Below are 24397 nucleotides of genomic sequence, written 5' to 3'. Positions count from 1 at the left end.
AACGCAACGGATTCGAAATTTTAAATAGTTCCATATTCAAACGCCGATTTCAAATATGGCCCGTCGATTGTTTCCCGTTTTCGCTGGCTGTTTAGTCCGAGCGATGGTTTTTAATATGCGGGCTACGCAGTTATTGAAGTTTCACAATGGAGCAATATGGCTACTAGAATTACCGACTGTATAATTGCGGGTCCTTTCCTTTCGGCCTAAAAGAATACATTTCATTTTATACATTTATTTGACAGCTGAGGTTTTTCGTTGTTTGGAATTTTTTAATTAAAATTATTATCATAATGTAGCTTTGGACTTTAAAAGTTTATATATAAATGGATATAAACTGTCCAATGACATTGACATTTCTCCGTTCTAAGTATGAATAAATGTCAGTTGCATGATATTTATCATTTGAACGTAGTCTTCTTGGTCGTTCTTAGAAAATGCGCGGAAATGTGTAATTCGGAAAATTGGTATGGTGATCAGTATGCATGTCCCAGGTTCAATTCCCGATCACGTCCCAATGAAATCATTCAATACATATATGTTATTACGGCTTTCTATGCCGTTTTCGGCGTATCAAGTGTCCATTATCGACGGAAAAAAATATATTTTATCTTTTGCATAATCCGATGTTATGGCGGGCATTGTTTTATGGTAGGCTCGTGGAATATTAATTGTGGTATGTGGGTCAGCGAGTATCAGGACTTTCTTCTACTTATTATATTCATATGAAATGTATACTTACAAATGCGTTTTATAAAAATAACATATTGATACAATAACATAGAATGGAAACGAAATAGGAATAAAACATTGTTAAAAGTATTTTCAACAAACAGAAAATGTTTGTAAACATTGATGTTTATGATGGAATTCCAGTTTGGAGAATAATTTTTTTGTTATTATTTCGTATATTAATGTTCATACGTTGGTTGTAATAATAACATTGTTAGCGAGTATCACACGGCAGGATCTTTAGGGATCGCGACTCGGATGGACAAAACTAAATATGGCATTCATAAAATCACTTTTTCTAAGAAAACTCGACCATTGAATTTCGAATTGGAATTTAAAAACAAAAAATCGTTATAAAGTAAAAAGTATATGACCAAAATCATATTTACCCAACTCAGATGCGCATAAATAATGTTAATGTTGTATAAAAGGCGTTTTTCAATGAATTTATTCCCAAAAACGAGAATCTCGGGAAGTGAGTTGTTCATAAATTATTCAGGGCGCAAGTAACTGTTGGCATAAAAAAATATATATTTATAAATAAAACGGAAAAAATCGAAATCTGTTATTTATATGAAGATCATTAGTAACGGATTTCGAATTAAGAACACAATTATAACGAAAATTATCTTTGATCATTAACAAAAAAAAACAATATCTATGAATAGGAACGAACAATGAGAGGAATGCAAGTCACTTCATACGAATTAAACCTCTTTGTTTCAACTTTGAATAGCTGAAAACATAATTTTTAATATCAAATACATTTGCTGGCGATTCTTGATTGTAATGTACACTGGTCTGCGGGTAGTTGGTAATTATTTCATAGGAATATAGCTGTTATTGACAGAACATTTTGTTTATATTGGCCTGATAGTTATTCAACGATTGAACAGTGTTGCTGTATCTGTATTGTAATGGTGTATCTAATTAAGGTGTTATGGTATTCGAATTACATTTATAAGATTACAGACCAAATATTATCAAACCGAGGATATTCATTATTGGATCTAGTTATCTGAAGTTATTACAAAACATTAAAGTATAAAAAACATCGGAGTGGCAACATCGCACGAAACCACCAAAATGTTTCTATATATATGTATTTGTATGTAAAAATAATTTTTTATCTTGTATTCGTGATCCCTCTGTGATATTATGAAGGGGTGAGTCCATCGCCATCATCAATTATTACCGAACGCGCTCAGCTTTCCATTTTTTAAAATAAACTTTTGGGGTGAACTAATAAAGTTACACGGGCTAAAGAAACTTTCGATATATAACTTTTTATTCCAATTAGAACTTAATCACTCACTTCTAAGAATCGTTCGTGACGATACGCCTCTATCCGGCGCTCCTTTTAGCGAATTTCTAAACAAGATTACGTTTACCTGGAAACAAAAAAACAATCATTAAGTATACTCAAAACGTTTAATTGTTCGGTACATTTTTCCAGTCAATAAGTTCTGCTTCCAAATTCAAAAATGTTACTCAACCTTATTAGTGACGGCGAATAGAACGAGCATGACGATTCAAATATTTGAAATTGGAATATGTATTAAGTGATGTTATTATACGTCGGAGTGATTGCCATTGATATGGGAAAATGGCGTTCATGACAGCCCGTTCTGTAATTAAAATTTGTTTCTTATTTTAAAAACGGTTCATTTTTTTTCATATATCATTATGTTAAAAGCGTTCGATTATATAGCGTACTGTCTGTAACTATTATGGAACCAAGTAACGTAGAACTAATAATAATTCTTATACATGTTCTACGGTTCATTGATGTCGTATGCGATATAATGTCGATTATAGGTGTCATAATAAGAAGTCCCCATTTGCGTATCGGGGTCGACGACTTGCGTATGCTGGCTGCGTGTGATGCGTCAAGTGACCCCTTAATGCGACTTATTGGTTACTCATAAGTGCACGAGCTGCCACAGTATAACTCACTTACGTATTACAATATTCATGTATCAGTCTTGGGTGATACAACTGAACTCATATTTCCCTATCTGTGTCCCAACTCCGAAGACTTATAAGGGTTCATTGTTACGATGGACGCAATAAACACCAAATTGCCAGTTAATCGAGCGACGCTCATGAAATGTTAGTATCGGCACACGCTTATTAATGTCAATAAATTTTAAATAATATCACAGTTAAGAACAAACCGATACAACTCTATAATAGACGCGTCTCACATCCGCCCACGTTTTTAAAAACAGAATCCCGATATATTGAGAAAACATCATTAAATTCAATATTTCCGTTTAAAAAGCACTCCACATATCACAGCCATTAATCACTAAAACTACTGACCTTCAAGAAGAACATCGGAATAAAATCGGCAATCGAAATAAAGCACTTAAAGCGAAACGTCATTATCGCACAACATAAATAAAAAATAAAAACAAGGGAATCGAACGCAAAAATTTAATATCGAAGTCGATTTAAAACAGAATACGAATTTTAAAAATACGAGCACAGTCGAGCGGCATTAATTAAAAATTCTCGGTAGAATATTCAAAAATAGAATTCGCATTCGAACGCTCCTTGTACGGACTCCAAGTTTGAATTTGGAAGCAACAAAAGAAGGAGAGCGCGGGAGCAACCCTTTTAGCGCTGATAATCTGTTCCCCGGCCGTGTTGTGTTGTGCTTTATTTTTTATCTGTTGTCACTTTTTTGTCTGAACCGAGATTGTACACAACATTCTTTACTTCGAAACGGAGCTTTTTAAACTCGCCTCGAGACATATTCCTTTTTTGTCCTCTTTATAACGACTCGGTCGATTTAATTGATGAACGATCACGAGAAATATTATCATGAATAACTCCGAAGGTCAATCCCGCGGCCGGCTCTCGACGGTATAGGACATCTCACCGGTCGGGACTCGGGGTGCTCCGTGTTTATTAGTGGATTGAATTTTTTTACGGGTCACGTTATTTGAAAAGCTAAATAGGATGCGAGATTTTCTCGAACTGTATAATTAATCAATCCGCATTTTTACCTGCATCGTCCGCAGTCGCGACTCGCGATTCATATACCGATAACGCAGCAATACCGTACACGACAAATTGAAAACCTTTTTGTATGTAAAAAAAAAATATAAATCGTTCTGACACAAAGAGTCTGGTCGACGTGAATTGTTGAAATATAAAAATTTTAAAATAGAACTCAATCCTTCCGCCCTCAGCGGCGGTTAGTGCTTTACATGAAATATTATTTTATGGAATCAACATCTGCGGCTGTGTCGTTGTGTGTATGCGCGCACGTGTGTGTGTGTGAGAGGGGTTTATGTACACAAGTGAAATTACTTAAAAGTAAAACACTTTCAAGTGGATGGGAACATTTCAAACTCTGTTTTTACTCATGTTAATTTTAGATTTGAGTGCTCTTTCATTATAAAAATGTTTGGGATTTATCTCTAAATTATATTACTGTAGATTAACTTTAATTTGTTTTTCTTTTATGTTTTATTTTATAGTTATGGATGTTTGTTACAGAAGAAGATTAATACAAAACTAAATATTATAATTTCATACACAGTGGTCTTATTTATACAACACGTGTCAAATATATTGTTATATTAAACATAAGTCGCTAGTTCCGTTTCGCATAGTCCATTCCATTTTACAATCCGTTCGAGTCGTCAAATCAGTCGTCGCGGGTTCATTTTTGTGGAATCGTAACGTAAAGCGAAACCCCACTTTTGAATTTTTTAAATTGCATTCGTCATGCTCCCTTCTAACAAAGACTTATCAATGTAGCTGGACACTAAAGATTTATTTGAAAACTTTTTGAATATTATTATAAAAAAATATATATAAATTAATCATAATGAATTTTAATTTAGAAAAGGATTAATTTTTTATTTGTCTGAAACTTTTTTTTACCTAATGAAATAATTTTACATAAGGAATATCCTTTGAATGCTATATTAATACTATTAATGATTAAAGAATAGTTAATACTATTCTAAATTAAATTTTTGTAGTATGACCATTTATTTTCATACAATAAACAGCTTTGAATACGAAACTATTGTGTGATGCGTTCAGCTGTGTTAGTTTACGGATTAAGTTTTTTGTGACTACCCTCGATTTTAATTTTAACTCTTTTGACTATTTTAATATTTCTGGAACATTTTAGGGGCGAGGGAGTCTTTTTTCACAAAGGGTTAGTTTTATATTTCTGTATGCGGGCGTTTTACAATTTTATATTTTTAAATTGATTGAAAAGTTCGTTGACATTGAATGGGTTGTTTCGATCGTGACTGTTACATTGTGAAGATTTTTTTTTAATTATATATTTATTGTTTATATAAATTGTACATAAGGCTCGTAAAATATTTTATATTAAATGTTTAAAAATATATTATTTAAAATGACACTTAATTGAATGTATATACATTTATCATTCGTAACTTTAAACCGTTTTCAATAAATAATAAAAATGACAATTAAGTATTAAGCGAGAATGGTTCGAATTCGGGGAAATAAGGTCAACGACCTTCAGGGATGATCACGAGATACGTTCATTGAGGATATGGTGTAATGAAGAATGGGAGAAGGAATTGAAATATAGAACTTACTTATAAATATTATTGATATTATAAATGTGATTAATTTATAAATGTGATTAATTATATACATATGTATATCAAATATTTTATAACTTTTGCAAATTGTTAATAACTTACAAATAAAATTCCCAGAAAAAACGATACATTGCATTTTATAGCATTCAATAAATTAAAATGTCAGAGATAATTAAATAGTAATTAATACAAAGCAAGTCCAGTACTATAAATACAATAAACGCTATCTCACATAACAAAAGCTACAAGACTCCTAAATAGCTAGACGTCTGGTGACGCAGACTAATACTACTTAACTATAACTATTCATAATTTATACTTTGTATATTATAATAAAGTATAAATAAAAATATAAAATACATGAATCTCCTTAATTAAGGGTTTTATTATAGCTTTGGAGAACCCTAATTAGATTTCTATGTAACAATGTATTAAGAATCGTCACAGGAGTAACGGGTACAATGACATTACATAAATTTTGTAATATCTATAAATAACACGTGATGTACAGACACACGTTTTGTTCTACATACGAATATATCAGTTATATATAACTCAGACGCATAAATAACAATAATATTTCGTCGGGACTTAGAATACCGTTATTAATTAACCTGAACATGTCATATTGCACTGGACTACCACCTGCTCAGTACTCTGTTATGTTGGCAATACTGACTTTCATTTGTATAGAATATACTTTTTTTTGACAGAAATAAAGGCTCACTTATATTTTATTTGTATGAAATATTTTCTATAGTAATAAAGGCTCAAATGTATTGGGTGATATTATATTTTTTTTCCGGTCAGTAATAGAGTAAGACTCATTTAATAAAGGCTCATATAGAAAGGTTACCAAACAATTTTATAAAAGTACATGATGGGCGGATGAATAAATAAAACAATTTGCATATGCGAGTACGTAGGCATAACTACAAGGAAATTCAAACTATAAATCGGCGCGCATTTTTCGCGGACGCATATTTTAAAAAAAGAACAATATCTATGCATTACAATTGAATGGCGCGAAACATCTCCGTCCCGTTCTTACCCCATACATCCCTCGCCATATCGCAGTGCACGCGCCGATAACAACTTTACATGAATATCTTATCTCATTTATTTCATTATATAAATATAAGTTCTATCAGTTTAATTTTAAAGCTCATTTTTATATGGCTTTAATTTACAAAGATATCGTTAGTTTATTCAAAGACACTATTGTATCCATCGTACTCTCTAAAATCTATCCGTCTCTTTTCCCTGCGCTAGCTCCGTCCCACTCTAGAGCATGTCATTGCAGTTTATTGTAGACATTAATGGTTCTTATTACAAATGTAAATTTTCAGTCCGCGACGGCGTTGGTTCGTTTTTTTCTATTATCTGTATGGTATTAAATTATATCAGAGTTATTATGGAGGATTCACTTTTTATTTTGTAAACGGGCTTAATTTTTACAAAATGGCGCGAATGTCATGTCATTAAAGTTACATGACGTCGTTTCAAACGGGATAATCTTTTGGCGCCAAAACCTACACAACTGTGCCTCAATATCATGTAATTATAAACGCTATAAATCTATCTCTGACGTTAAAAAACAAAAGCGCAGAATAACTCCGATCGAACTATTATTCACGTATCAATTTATTTATAAGTGTCACCAGTTTAATTAGGAATATCCAAGCGTCGCGGTGCTTAATACGATATACGAGGATGGGGTCGAATCGGAGGTCAGCTGTGACTGGTCAGCTGCACAACAGTTTCCCAACCGAATACCGTTCGTAAAAGATCTCACTCGGCTGCCAATTTTCAGAAAGACAGAGCTAAAATAATTGCAAACGCGCCCTATTTCTAGCCAACGCTCCTGTTAGATAGATTTAATGCTAGACATTATTGTGATTGAATCACTATCGAACACACAACCAAGGAGACCGTACTTTAATCATTTAACATAAAACATTGTTGCACACTATATTAATGAGTTGCTCATACTCGGATTTATCATTTAAAAATTTGAAATAAGAACGTTCATAGCAATTTTCAATTCCAATTATCCGTCAATGACAGTTTCATGTGATAAATAATAGTTTTGTTATGTGACGGATATATTTGATACACATTTGTCGTACGCCGACATCTTGGATGTTGGTCGGGTATTCTTAATAGCCATTATGTCATTTGTGATTAAAACAATTGCTTTTTATAATTGATCTAATTTTAAGGACAGATTACGGCACCATTTCTTATTATATATCATCGGTGAATACATATTACTGTGCAACGTATTTGTAAATCGAATTCAGTATAGACTATTTTATTGTGTTCTTAATTCGAACTTAGTTTATTTTTTTATTGTATTTATTTTCAGCCATTGCTTTTTATTGCTCGAAGCAGTGATGTGTTATTAGGCAAATCTGACGTATGGTTTGGCATCGTTACAATAAAATTATCTGTTTTCGCGCTTATTCTAAAGATGCAATATGACAGTTCCCCTAACGAACTCGAAAATTAATACTATGTAACTTTTATTTTATACATTAATGTAGGTATATTAGATTTTTTCTCGGATCTTTGTCAGAGGTCCTATCTATGTAATGACATACCTATACTAAATTTATTTGATATAATTTTAGCGATTCAAAAACTTTACCTTGGCATTAATAACATTGGCATGACTAAATACAGATACAACAAAATATGTTCTTGTAAAATAATATTAAATTTCTAAACAAAAATTGAAATAATTCTATTGGGATGGAATTAAATTTAAAATTTATTAAACTGTTCCTGAATTGGCGAAGCGTACGTCATCGGGAATCGAACATAATCTTTATGAAGGCAGCGATGCGTTCAAACAATCTCTCTCAGATTTATGACGCTTCACACGATTCCAGTAAACTTTCCAGTTACTGGAAACCAAATATTTATTTGTACGATTTATAATCGATTCACTGGCCGGCTTCCATTAAAAATACATATAGTATTAAACTATCGTTAAGTAAACATGACAGGCGAGTTTGTATCAGTATTTCTATCCGGTAATACGATTCGCCACGCATCACGGCGTGCCTTTTAAATTTATGAATATTAGAAGCATTGTTAATCTAATGGACGTTTATCATGTTTTTTTTTTATAAACTGTAAAATTTTATACTTAAGTTTTAATAGTCGAACTAATCTGAATACAATGTACGCTGTGTTATGTAAGTGGAGCTAGTAACAGCACTCGTGTAAACGCAGCACAACAGCAATAACCAGACGCGGCAACAATTACATTTGCACACAATGACGTGCAACGACAGAAAGAAAGCAACGCAACGCTTTTCTAAATTCGTATACAAAGCGGCGTTCGAAATACGAAAACGTAACAGCCAATAGCGCTAGAGCGTATGCCAAAATGCCGGGCGACACAAACAATTAGGAATGCGTTCTATTACGAATTCGAAATACGACTACAATTTAAATTTGGAATAAATTACAGAGAAGATATCGCAAGTTCGAAGTGGATTATGAATGTTTAAAACATATATTATATAAAGATAAAAGACGGGTGTTAATCTATTAGACGTTATTTATACATACGTTAAAATGTCACGGGAACAATGGAGTCGGGTGTCTATTTGAGATTGATGAGTAACGAGTAATCCTCGTTAGGAGGACGTTGCGCAACGATATCACAACGATATATAAATTTCACGGCAATATGGGTCTCGTTATACGATATACGTCGAATATTAAAATATAATGATATAAATCTATTCCGATGCAGAATTTTAATGAAAATCGTGTCCGAGCCAACAAAAGTCGAATTATAATCGCCGGTTCCTTAATCACCATTAAAATACGTCTTAAAATTCGTCGGTCGCATTCATCAAAAAATAAGAAAATAATTAATACTCGTTCGGAACGTGAAACGGAGCGTTTAGGACGGACCCGACAATAAAACAATACCAAACAAAACACAGAAAAATATGAATTCCGATAGGAATGAGACGGGAAACAAAAGATTGAGGATTTTAATGAAATTATATATAAATAAGAGACGGAGCGAGGATTCTTACATTTTTAATTTTGATGTCGCGATAGTGGAATGCTAATAAAAACTGAACCGGGGACATACAAAATACACATCCATACAAGCGGCGGTTGATTGAGGACCGATTTTAAAATTGACGGGGATCATTTGAAGCGGACCATATTAATATATATAATAATAGTTCACAGCAATAAAATGTATGTTATCAATAAAACATAATACGCTATATTTTTACGATGTAGAAGTTATCCAGATGATTGACTCAGACGAGTCCAGACCCGATCGAGTTGTTTTTTTTATTTCCACAGACACTTATGAATTATATCAGTTAGTAACAATGATAAAAAAATGTGAGAGGAAAAATTATTTCGTCTTATTTAATGGAAGTGTAATTTTTTTGTTCCCCTTATCAATAAAAATACTGAATAAGGAATAAAATTTTTAAAAATTTTTTAAACATGAATTTTAGATTTGAGAAATATATTTTAATATGACCGATGACGTAATAAAAATATCTGAATATGATAACATATCCAAAAAAAAAAAATCTACGAAAAATAAATTATACAAACATATAATACAATTATTATATACATATATACCTATGCTTACATTAAAAATTGCACCGCGAACACCATTTATATTATAGCAGCCGACAAAAAAACATTTCAAAATACCGACGTCATAAAATCAATCACGAGATTTTTACATTCGAACTATATTTAAATTTGAAATAGACATTTTGAGTGCACGAGATAAGTTAACATGACTTATATAAAGCTTTATGTTTGATTGTTTTATTAATTTATCATATATTTATGAATATTGTTTTGTTTTGTTTTTTAATTAATATCTATAACTATATCCATATATGAGCATGTTGTTGACAATGGGAGGCGTGTCTATAGTGGGGGGTAATGACTCCCCCAAGACTTTCATTGAGTATTGTCTTGACATTAGAGTCTCTTCAGAACGAGAGCGTGTTATGAAAATTTTATAAATTGCAGTCTGAAAAACTCTTATAAAGCTCTACATTATTTGAATATCTAAATCAATTGCCGTTTAAGTATTTTTTTTCTATCAATACATTATCGTTTTGTATGAAAGGTGAGAGAAATCGCGCCAGGCGAATTCTAATCGCGTGTGGTTGCGTAACCGGCGCGTGCTCGGCCCGGGGTGGCCGCGCATTCCTATACGTACAGCCTTACTATACAGAACTAACAATACATCGACAATTACTTAAATACAATATAATTGATTATAAATTGTAAATTTGTTTATTTTAAATCCGTATCATATTCATTCTATGAAACGAATTTGAACATTCGATACATTTCAAAATTCGAACGCCAGCGAAAGTTTTATAAATCATAACTAATTTCTTATCTCAAACAGCGTTCCAAATTCAAACTGTAAGCGAATGAAAAACGAAGCGAACCAACATCATATTACAGGCGCGTTCCAAATTTAAGAGTATTCAAATATCGAACGTCAAAACGGATTATGACGCGACGTTAGCGGCAACGTAAGTAACATTTTCAGAGACAACAGTTTGCTCTATACAGAACTGAACATCTGAATTCAAATGCGTTTATTCTATTAACATAAATATATAAATCACATCCGTAGTTCATAAAGCACATATTATTATTAATAAAATATTAGTCTGTATTAGAATCATTGGAGCTAGTTTCGTTTCGGCGATATGATCCCATTGATTGATGGGTGACCGCTCTGCGGGATCGTGGGCCAGTTAGACGTGACCCTTGGTTGATGTATTTTCATGGGGTAACCGGGTCATCGTAAACCGGTGATCGGTCTATCTAAGTGTGTTGACCCCGAGTGTGTGGCTAGATTGTAGCATGTTTTAGACTTAATTAAAAGTGTATAAAGAATGTACTGAACGTCACGATCGGCCCCCGTGTTTGTTGAACATTTAATATCTCATACGAATTGATCGAAGATAAATAACAGCTTTCTTAAATTGATTTTTAATATCTCATGTTTGCTGTATACAGAATTTCATATTAATAACAATGTTATAGTACAACATGCCTATGAGTCATCGTTGAAACCTTTGAAATCTTTTATAATAATTGTTTACATTATAAAAATCATAATCGGAACGGTTCTGGGAACAAATATAAACCTAAGTAAATGAGATCATTATAATTATAACTGTTAATATATAAAATTGTTTCATAAAGTATTCTAATTTCAAATGTTCATGTTCACATTCTATTTTCAAAACAGAAATTTGAATATGAACGGGATGGGGTTCAAAAATGGAACGTTGTTTTTATTATGAATAAGGATGCGCGAGAGCATGCGTCTGACGGTTTAGTAACTGATGCATTAATGCCAGAACGATTTTTGTTGTTTTTTTTTTCTTCATTTGTCCGACGCCCGGAGATCGATCATTACATCTGAATACGCTTTACAAAAACTAAGTAACATCTCGATGTAACCGTACTATTTATAAGATGTTTCCGGATTTAATTGATACCATTAACATTTCTTTAACATCAATGTACACCGGAAACGATTACAATATAAGAATCGAAGTTAAAACAAACTGATTAACAATCAATGTTTCAATACAATCGTAATTATCACGGCTCGTTTCTGTTCCGCAAAATCGTTTTACGTAAATCAATATATAAATGTTCCACAATTTCCTATGCTATAAACATATTACTACTGTTCACTTATCAATATCGATTTCTATACTTCGTTAGACACACTGGAACATGTATATAATTTTTAAAGCGTGACAATGTTTTTATATGAAATGTAATTTACACAAGTCAAGAATAAATGCTTAATTAAACTCCATATTCCTTAAACACGAGAATTAACCCCAATTGAGGGTTCGCTCTATTTAAATTACCAGCTAGCTTTGTGGATGTTTGACACGTCATTTTAATCTATCTCCCGCCATGAGCGTTTGACGTGAATTAAGAAAAAAAAAATGTCTATGATTTTGTAACGAGGTCGTATATGACACTAATTAAACGTGTTCCATTTGAAGTTCATTATTTGGTTTGTGTCGGCCTTGATATGCAATTAAAAAGTTCCATTCAAAGGCTAACTAGTAACGATATCTATACCTATATATAATATAATTATTGTCAGAGAAAACCGTCTAAATTAAAACATTCTTTAATGTATTAAATATCTATTTAAGTCAATAAACCGGATGATATTATCATAAAGACAGCCATAATATCATATTTGAACCCGTCCGGGACGCCATCTTTAGAAACAATGAGCGTTATTGTCTCTTCTTAATACCATTTTTGAAAAAATAATCCATTTCGCATTTAATACCAAGTTTCATTGATTCTTTATTATCATTAAAATATCAACCTTATTATTGGACATTAAAAACTATTTTACATTAAACATTTAACAAGCAGCTGTATTCTCTATTTAAATCCTGTCAAACTGAAATGATCTCTATTTTAACTTAATAAGGTTTATAATATTATAATCGTAATGATTAATGACAACTACATGTGTGGGGCGAAGAAGATGGAAAGACGATAAGAGAGAGGGAACGAAAATGCTTATTGCAAACATTTTACCGATTTAAGCAAAACATTATTTAAATAATAATAACGTCAATATGTAAAAAAATAACATTCGATGTGTAATTGCTTCATTAGTTCATGCAATTTATGTTAAGCGCAAAAACTAACCGCTCATACTGTGTATGGAGCTGACGCATTCGACTTACATACGAAACTAACAAGATGGTATTAACGTCAAATGTCAAAAATACTAGTCCTAGCATTGTATATGTAAGTAACAATTAATAACCTCTATATGGGCTGTATCTGATGTGACAGACGGACAGACGTCAGAGGAACCGCTTTAATGAGGTCTGAAAAAGGAGGTTAAATTTAGAAATGCAGCCATACGAGAACTGTTTACTTGATTGCAATTTAATTGAGATAAATAGATCTTCGGGCTGATTATACATATTTTTTAAAGATCTATGCAAATTGAACATTAAGTTATTATGTTGCTTTTGCAATGTGTGTTATAATACTAATTGGCACGATATAAAAAAATAAGAAAAAAACCGATTGCTTGCAAGCCATTGCATGACAGAAATTTGAAATTAGAATTAGAATAAAAACTTCGATCGCATCTAATGTGACGTATTTGAAAATCGAATCGGAATGCCAGATTTGAAAATCGAATAGGTCTTTTATCGGAATCGTTTAAGGGTATTTGAATGAATCACGTGACATGAGTCAATAGCATTGTTCTGACAATAGCGAGGAGGACGAGTAAATTAGGAAATGTGTTTTTTTTATTATTGAAAATCCATATTGAATTACAATCGCTCATATTATTGTACACGTACGTTTCCAGTTAGCACCGTGAGACTATTTGAATATCGCGGTTGATTTTTAATACGTCGGCCATAGCGCATCACAAGAGACCTAACACGAAATACAATAAAGTCCAATAAAAACTATTGTTTATGGCCATAAATTTTTTAATATATGCCAATGTTTATTGTTATTCAGCTTTAATATTTATATTTATCGTAGCAGGTCGAACATTTCCCGGTTCTCATTGTTTTATGGTGGTGTTGGGTGTGTTTTTTTTTTATTTATATAACAATCACGTTCGGCTCACATTGATTGTTTGGTGGCGTGACGTCATCTCCGCCCGCCTGATAAGGCAGCTTCCGTTCGAAATCCTCGCGACGGCTGAATGTATGACCGAATGATGGGATTCAGTTTTCTTATGATAACACAATATCTTTCAAGACATCAGCTGTCAAAATCATGTTGCACAGATTATATTATAAATTAATATTCGAGGTCGTTTTTGATGATATTTATATTATTATTACTTTATACTGTAATAAAGACAATCGAAGTAACTTTACTTCTATGATATTTTCGTTTAAATATACTTAATGTATCTATGTTTTTGTTACTTAAGAGATTAATTAATACATAAAGATTATTTGTATCTTCATACAAAATAACATTAAATAAATGCTGTAGTTTTATAATTATGGAAAATGTGCAAGGACTAAACGATTCAGAAATATATAATTATGTAAACTTAATATGAATTAATAGTTACTTTACTTCTATTACAGTATAATGGGTTCGAATCCCGTTCGCTTCAATGAAATTTGTTTCATATTATTATCTAAAAACTTAAACAGTTATTAAGCATAAAATGTACATATATAAAATTTTAAATCACCTATATTTGTTTTTATATATTGGCATCATGACAAAAACCTTTGACTTTCATACATATGATATTAAAAAAAAATCACTCACGAACATAATTTGTATGAAGTGCATTATCTTATGATGTGTCCAAAATTTTCGTTGTGTTCGAAGCGGAACAATAACTTTGTATTGTTATAATATAAATATTATAACAAAGTTGGTACAATGTTTTACAAATTCATACGGTGGATGTATTTACCACATACCCGCCTACCTTTATTTTCTAAGTCGGTTAACAACTAATTATTGAAACAATTATCTATAGTAGGTATACGAATAGGATTTTATATGTTTTTCTTATATCTATGTAATTGTATTATCAATAGAACGTGGTGAGATAAATTAAAAAGTATTTAAAATATACATCACAGATTACTTATATGATTATATTAATAAAGAAATATATTAGGATTAAATTGAAAGCGAACAGACACACAGACACATATATATATATAGTATAAAACTTAGTTAAAAGCATACATTTCTATATTAATGTTTTCATTAGAAAAATGTAAGACATATATGTTTTATATATATAGTAATTAGTTCTGTAGTCTGTATGTCTGTAAATATATGATAATTTTAGTTTTAAAATCGTTAAATTAATTATTGACGATTTTGTATATCAATAATGGATTAATGAATAGGAATTTCATAAAACAATTAATATTAGGTAGGTTCCTACTACTTCGATTAAAAAAATATATTAGTTTGTTTAAATAATCAGTATGTTGTAGTACCTAATAATTTACGTCGTATTAAGATACGACTAAGTATTATTCTAATTTAATATATTGGATTATATTATATTATTCTTAGTATAAAGAAGAAAGTTTAATATAAAGAACATTTTTAAACTACTTATATTATAGTGACTTAATGAATATAATTTTTGTATTGATAATTATTTACCTTGTATCGAATATCAATTTGTTTATTAAATAATATAAGATGTATATATTATGTTTTAAATATATATACACCTCTTATAGCGAAATATGGGCAATCGCGCTCGTCTGTGTGTTAGGGAAAGATGTGGACGTTATGAGCAATTGCTAAGTTATGTGTAGTAAATTAATGGCAAAATGATATAAACAGTGATTTTTCACAACCGAGACAAATAACTAACATACGTACGGTAAAATAACTAGTTAGTTTGTTAAATACAAAACTTTTATAACTATCAAAACAACTGTATCAGAAAATTCTCTCACGCTTTTAAAATTATGACTTTATAATAATTTTTGTTGTTTCCCAAAAATATTTATTTTTATTTTATTTTTCACTTTACAGATTTTAAGAAAATACTCTTTTGTCTAAGTAGACGTCTATTGTTTCGTATTTGGAACGAGGGTTCTATGAGGATAAAAATTGTTTATGACCTCAGCAAAGAGCATGAGATAAATAAATAAGTCCTGCGCTATCTGACCCTTATGTATTAATTTTTGTATTACTTAATCTTCGTTTGTTTTTATAGAAAAAGAAAATTAATTTAATATATTCGTTAATAGTTTTAATTTAAATAAACTATAAAAAACATCAACACAATTAAATAACCCCCTAACAAATTGTCGTAAAAATCTCTACGGGACAGTGATTTATTGACCAATATGCAACTGAACAGTGTAAGTGAAAATAATTGATGTACATAGTTCTGATTAACATTTTTAAACACGGCAGTATACGTTAATATGTAGGTATTTATTATTTGTGTATCGTTTTTAAGTTTCTTTGAATTAAATAATAGTATTATAAGTTTTTTGTTACTTCATAGATCATAATCATTTATATTTCACAGCATGCCGATCTCTACACGATCTGAGATTTGTACATTCTTAGATCTTAGATAAACGATTTCGTTATGACTGTATCTATTATACAACGTAGGCGGAGCTTGATAACTAATTTAAACATACATCAAGTATATAATACATTTAGAAACAATTGAATTGTTTAATATCTCTACATATATATAAATATAATATATAAATTGATACTAATCAAACAATGTAATAATAATAAAATCTCACCTTAATCTAAAGACATCCAAACTAGTTAAGGATAATAAAAACATAAAGTCACACAGTGTCACGTCAATCACACACAGCAAAACACACACATGTAACGGAAGAGTTTGTAAAATGTTGACATCGGCTGTAAAACAAAAGTTCCAATAACACGGGGAGCGCGCGAAACAAAATTCAAAAAAAGAACACGAAATAAAATCCGGAGCTCCGTGAAGGATACAGCCGCGCGCGCCTTACACACGCGACTGAAAAAATTGCCACAACCGCGTAAGACTTGGAAACTAAATCAAAATACTCGATAGGAGAGGGACGAGTCAACCGTGGCCCCACCCTTCTCCCACCACGACGCACGCAAAAACATTCATAAAAAACACGCACGATACCAACGCGAAATTATCAATATTACCAAAACGAATGTTAACTCGCTAACTATCACGTACATATTGACTATTAACGAACAGCGACGCGCGAGAACCGCGCTCAGCCGGGCACATATAATATACGCTTTAATGTTATGAACATTCGATTATCAAAAATGCTCAAATCACAATAAATTATAAGTCTGTCAAAGTTTTTCCCGCGCTCCAGGAAATTCGAATTATGAATCGTCCGCGCGCCGCAGCGGACCGGCCACGAGTACCTACTAGGACGCGGCGAGTGCTGACATTTCTTTTTTTTTTTTACGCCAAAAAACTCAAGCAAGGGTCTTCAGTGTAGGGTTAACTGTGAGGTCGGACGATTTTATGAGTATTGGAACTGGAGTAACGAACGACCTTCGACCGCTGGACCACGATTGATTCAGCGAGATTCTTTCACTTTTAATTTACTATTTTATTTCCATTAAAACTTCAATACTTATATTGAAAATAACTATGACTATTTTATTTCGTTTTATGTAGCGTATTTGCATATAACGCTTAATATTTTTTTTTTATTTATCTTATTTCAGAAATCTGTCATTTTTTTATTTTATGTTCATATTCTAACTAATTATTATTAATAATGTTAATAGTACTAAATTATTTGAAATAATACCTAAATATCTTCGTTTAAACACGGTGTTAAGATTTAAAACCTTTTTCTTTTTAATCTCAACCAGAAAGTGGAATTGCATTTATTTTGTGATCAACAGGTTTCGTACACTATTTTTATAAGCATATCATCATAAAATAGAAGTTCTTTATTTAAAATTGAAAAAAAAAGTATTTATTATAATAAAATTTAAAAAATTGTTTTAATAAAAAAAGTAACATTAAGTATTATGGAAAAATACACTAAATAATGTAACAGTTGATTAATTTTCATAGGTATTTTAAATATATATATTTGAAATTACATTAAGATCTCATTTTATATAAAACGGATAATATGGAGGTTCTGATGTAAAGTTCTTCAAAATTAAAAAATTACGAATTACATATACATATATAGGTCAGTTTGTTTGAGACTTCACAAATATTATTGTTACATATGAGACAAATAATCGTCGCATGATATACCTACCACGAAAATTAAAACACATATTAATTTTTTTAACAAAATATATATATATATAACGACAGTATTAACAGACGAACTGTCATTTTTAAGTATGTGCATATCACGGCTTATTTTATTTCCAAAATCAGACACCTAATTCATATAAAACAATGAATTTCATTTCCTTTTGAAAATCAAATTTAAAAGATAATAATAAAAATCATTCAATATTTAAACTTTATTAAGTAAATCTATTGATGAGATCACATCTCTTATACTTTATTTTTGCCTTAGAAGTGAATTTTTTTTTTCTTAATATTGTCTGCTTGTCATCACTCGTAGGAGCGCTAAGTTCTATATATAATGCTCAATTTAATTATTATTAACTAAAAAACAAGGATTTAAATTTTGATAATTTAATTTAAAATATATATATTTTTACGATTTCTAAATAGTAAACTATGTCGCTGAGATTTTTTTTTTACGTTTTACAAAACTGCTATATATATAAATACTATATATATAAATAATTTATACTTTATTAAAAGGCATACTGAATATGTATTTTTAAATAATTTAATATCAAGTGAGTATAACAAAGGAAGGAGTCCTTATAGTAAACTCCTCACAGCAACGTGTCTTGCAATCTGTGTATGTGTGCGTGAGTCGTCCGTGTACATTATAAATCATATCAATGTATTTGTGCCATCTAGGGATGGGATCATTGACAGTGGTATCGAGAAATTAAATTTACATTTAATAAAATAAAAAACTTGCTTTTAATTTAATTAGATCCTACTAAACCATAACTCACTTAGAAAATATGAAATTCTCGTTTTAAATCCACGATCTGCTATAGGAATTTTTTACAATAATATTTTAAATAAACACTGTAAATATAATATAATAATATTCATCGATATTCAATCCCTTTATACGTGTGTGTTTGTACGTACGAGAGTGTGGTGTGTGTGTGTGCGTTTAATTTCTTTCTCGTATTGTTATTTATTGGTTTGTAACGAAGTTAATTATAACAATTTTTGTATTAAACGTTGAAAATCATTTTGTTCTGTACACAACTTATTACTGAGAAATGCTTTTGGTTTGTTTACTTTTGTTATTTACATCACTTTGTTATTATTATTATTTTTTGTTACTTTTGTTTTATAAAACTCTAACAAACTTTATATCATTAGGTTATTTTTTTTCGTATTTCTACTCGCGTTTGTGATTTCTGAGTAAATATTTCTTTTCTTTTAAGATGATTGTTATTCAGATTTGATATTTCTTAGAACTTAGGACTATTTAGTACTATATCTAAACGATTACTTTACATAGTCTACTAAAAATTTTATACGCTTTTTATCTTATTACTTTTGTAAAGATTCTGTGTAATCTTGTTACTCGCTGGGTATAAAAAAATATTTCTAACTTTGAACGACTGATGTGCAATAATTTATCACTAGCTGCGGCCGCTGGTTTGTCCGCGAGATTTAGTTGATTTATTTTTTATGTTAATAAAAAAAGTCAAATTTGTTACAACAATAATCCTAAGTTACCTTACATTACTTCGCCTATCTGCTAGTGATGATCTCGTCAAAATCGGTGATGTATATAGTTTCAGAGATTAGCCAGCACAAACAGACAGACAGACGAAACTTGTAAAAAAATAAATTTGTTACTATTATTAATTTTTAATATAACAAACAAACAGACAATTCAATTTATTTTTATATACAAATAGCTTCTTAATAATATTATAGTTATTATTTCCGATGAAAATTTCCGATGTGGTTTGATGGGTGACAAAAAAAATTAAAACTTTCAAACTGAAATCAACTCTATTGTAATGCAATAAGGTTATATTTTCATTGTACGTTCTGATACTCTTGCTACTAACGTTCGTCACTACTGTACTTGTCGTTAATCGGTAAACCACGTTTTTCTTTTTATAAACGTAATCTTCACAATGTTACATTTTTCTTAATAAAAATATATTTCCTTCTAAAAAGAAATAATTTGATTTTTTTTTGTTATTACTAAATCAGTTGAAATTTTTTTTCTTTGATTATTTATTTTTAAAAAATCTTATCGTCACATGAGATTTAATTATTATTAATCATATGAAATAAATAAGAAATTATAATGATCTCATTGGATATATCAAATAATTCTCACGTACCTGTGTATGAAAAAAAACAGCTCGAATTACAGCACGCGGGGTTAAACCCAGTTCGCAGTGTCGAGACCTCATCACCAAATGGGGTCATAGGAAACGTTTTTTACTTAGAACACCAAAAAAATATATAGATGATAACACTTTAAAATCAACTTTAGATAACCCTAAAATTGGGGTGAATCGTGGGAAATGACGGGGTCGAGGCGAATAATGGGAGATGTGCGATTAATATGGCTTAAAAAAGACATATACATACTTCTTTCTATTGATAATATTCTTAATACATACTATTACGAGTGTTACAGATAAATTTCATATTTAATTAGAGTACATATATGTATTACGGAACAATATTCACTACGTTTTCATCAATATCAATCAATTCACTTAATTAACATTAGCTAAAATTAATGTTCCAAGTACACGTTCCCGTCCAAATTCAAGAGTCTTAAATAATTTAAAAACATCTTTAGAAATCTTAACAATATTTATAAAAATGGGACAATGTATGCGTTAACCCATTCCCGGGACTGACCCTGGGTCACACAAATATCGCGTTTCTTTGAGAAATTCACATTTGCGGAATCCGACCTGTTTTTTTGTGATTGTTGGTGTCGCTTTAAATGGATGGCTTCTACAATAGTCACTGTAACTCCTGACCCCACCAACCTTTGAACTGCCCGCAAGGACCAGGGGCCACCGCAATTGTGAAACTAACAATGGCTCCTTAATTTGGCAAGAAAAGCAAAAGAGTTACATGTGCCTATATAGTATTAAAATGTCAATGTACGTAAAATAATTAAGGCGCGTGCTTTCACATTGGTTTTGTAAATTTATAATAATCAGATAATATCCAACAAATAAAATGCTATCGTTATAAACTTTTGATTGATAATCTCCAAGAAAATTAAATTAAAAAAAAAAACCGCGAAAGTCTATCGACGTCGGTAGAAAACCGTTATTAAAATCATTTAAAAACATCCAACACAACAAAATTCTATAAAACTCTCAAATTACAGCAAACAGTTATAAATCATGCGTGCGAAATAAAGAAAAAGTAGAAAAAAAAAAACTATCTCACGCGGCTCGTATCATCTGTTACTTCCTAAAAGGGGTGAATTCTTAAACTATTCGCATCCCCCAAATACAGTTATGGGTTAAAAAACTTAGAATACATCGCCCTAACTCTTTCTCATGGGTCTTAACCTTGGAAGGGCATTTGTTAAAAATTGAGACACCTTTGCCATCTTTCCAGTTTTTTGTCAATTTTTTTTTCGCGATCAGACACAGGGCGAGGGTCGACCCTTTGTGAATGCCCGTTATGTCTTGAGATTCCGCAGGTGGGTCATACGGGACCCCAGTGATCTTTGAGGGTTAAATAGCAATTTTAATAATACGCAATAAACTATTGTTAAACACACGAATATGAATATGGAAATATCATTGAATTAAAAAATTATATATATGGTTATTTATTTCTTTTTATTCATATATTTAACAATGACTCTGATTAATAAAAAATATATGATTAGATCATTATTTTATTAGTTATGCTGAATGATAAAAAACCCAGTTCCTAAAACAATGAAAACAAAAAAAAAAAATCGATTTCCAATTCCAGTGAAACGAAACAAAATTTAAAAATTCCGTTTAACAAAAGAAAGTACAAAATAAATTACCCCTATCACTCGAAAATTTTTAACTAAAAACTTTCAGTTTTAAAAATTTTAACGATAAATTATAAACAATGACACAAAAAGCGATCGCCATCGAAATAGGTATAATTAGAGTTAGCGGCGTTCACTTCACAAAATTGTACGGGACAAAAAACAAACAAAATTCACAAAGTCAAATTGTTTATCGACATTGTCTTCATTTCATACAACAACGCTAATGGTTCGTACATTGGAATTAATTAGTGATAAATTAATGCTATCCCATTTAAAACATAACATTTATTTTAGGTTACATAAAAATCGCCATATAATATTTTATTATAGTAATGTAGTCATTATAATAGAAGATTTAATTTAATCCTATGACACGAATATAATAAATGTATTTATGTTTAATATTAAAAAATAAAATAACTTATTCGTTTATAATTCTATTGCGATAATGTTTTTTTCCTAAGCATAATTTCAAATATTCGCCAGCTTGTTCGACTGACGAAAGGCGGGTTTTCAAAAATGGAACGCAAAAATGTTCGCCGCGCTCCCGTCGACATTGTTCACGGACCGAGATATGTCAGTTTTGTTTAAATTTTTGAAAATTAATAACGTCCGCCGCATTCTACGGCCGTTTTATTTAATAACAAATATTTGGACATTTTCAACATTATTTTTTACACGGCGTCTGTTATCGAATTGTTTTGTTTTATGTTTTTTTTTTAATTAATAATTCTTTATTATCTGTGGTATTCGCGGACGGAATTCATATTGGTGGATATGAAAGTTTTATGTGTATGTTACATTTGTAGTCAGATGTATTTTGATTGTATCGAATATTACGATATTCTATGAAGATGAATAATAATAATAATAATAATGTTTACTTTATTATTAAAATAATTTAGTTCCGTTGAAGCTGATATTAACTGAAGCAGTTAATTCACAGATACAAAAAATTCAAGCGGAATAAGGAAACGGTTTTTCGAGTAAAAAATCTTATTTTTTTTCTGCCAATGTAACGTGATTCCGCAGTTTTGTCAAAATATTATAACGTTACGACACTATTTCAAAACTACCCTTTAACATTGAAGCAAGGGTTGAAATTCGATATGATGGGATCTGAGATAAAATTTAATGATGGGGTTAAAAATACTGTTACGATTTTTTAAAGCTAACCTTATACAAATATTGCAATACTAAAATAATTCAATATATGAATGAAAATTTTAGTAGAAATTCCTAACAAACCTCTTTTGTTATTTTTCATCAATTTTTAGGTGTAAAAACCGATCTCATTCCTTGAAGATATTAGGGTAAGTAAAACTCCTTTTTAATTCCTTCGTAGAGCCGTTTTCCTAGATTTTTAACAACAAAATTTAGAGACTTAAGTTTAATGCTATGTTTACCTACTTAAAAATTTCTTAGTTTTGATGGATCTATTGTTAGCATATTTTTTATTAAAATTATGTATTATATATAAATATATATTTAATATCTACGTGAGATTCTATAAGGGAGTGAGTTTTCGCCCTTGCTAGGTCAACGTCTTGTAAACTTATTCTCCAAAGATTCCAAGACAAATTTCAATTATAATTCCAAGATAAATATTTTATCCTGTATTTATTTAAATTATATTAATTTACAAGAGTACGATATTTATAGACGATCGTTTTTTTATTCTTTGTTGTAATCGATTATTTTTATCTATACTTACATTTCATTTTTTTTACAGACAGGAATAGTTGTTCAAAAAAAAACCAAATTAAAAAAAAAAACCATTATTCTGCTTTCATTATCGAAAATCTTTCAAAACCATATTAGCTTGATACTTAGCCCTTCTATAAAATAAATAATTTGTGATATTTTATTTGAAAATAATATAATATTATTTTTAAAAAACAACAATTTAATAGACGTGGAGCATTGTGTTTCTTCAACTCACCAACACTTTGTTAATATATAAGAAATGAAAGACGATGTTTAAAATAGTTTTAAAAAAAGTCACAAGTAACAAATAACATTACAAACTACGTGTAAACAAAATAATAATTATTATAGAGCACACTATCAAATAATATAAGAAAATATATCAATACAAAGCATAACTTTATAATATGTTAACATCAGCGTATACGATAGATCTGTTATTCAAATTCCTTAATCCATATTTCAAAGTTCCATTTTTGAACATATTCTAAATTCAAAAGAACTCAATTCTCATTCCGTCCGCGTCGCGTTCTAAATATAAAAACTCTTTTTTGTCAAATATGGAAGGGTTAAGTTAAAAACATTCTATTTTCGAATTGTTAAAAAGTCTTCATTGTATGGAATACGTCAAAACTTTGAAGCTAGGAAAGTATATGTAAAGTTATCAGATAATTTGTGAAAGATGTTTCTAGA

The 24397-nt window shown here is 30.3% G+C and overlaps 1 protein-coding gene across 4 annotated transcripts in view; it reads right to left on the bottom strand.

The window, feature by feature from the left end:
- The window catches only part of LOC116776024 (zinc finger protein castor homolog 1-like), a 50405-nt gene extending 33445 nt beyond the window's left edge, over nucleotides 1–16960 (bottom strand). The window contains exon 1 of one of the 4 annotated variants that reach the window (XM_061524288.1): nucleotides 16673–16960. The gene's annotated coding sequence lies outside the window, so the exon portion shown is untranslated. The remainder of the gene's footprint in view (nucleotides 1–16672) is intronic. The other 3 variants (XM_061524287.1, XM_061524289.1, XM_061524290.1) reach the window with 3 other exon arrangements.
- Between the last annotated feature and the right edge of the window lie 7437 nt (nucleotides 16961–24397).

This window comes from Danaus plexippus, chromosome 24, assembly GCF_018135715.1.
Source record: "Danaus plexippus chromosome 24, MEX_DaPlex, whole genome shotgun sequence".
Taxonomy (NCBI): Eukaryota; Metazoa; Arthropoda; class Insecta; order Lepidoptera; family Nymphalidae; genus Danaus; species Danaus plexippus.
This window is presented reverse-complemented; position numbering and strand designations above follow the sequence as displayed.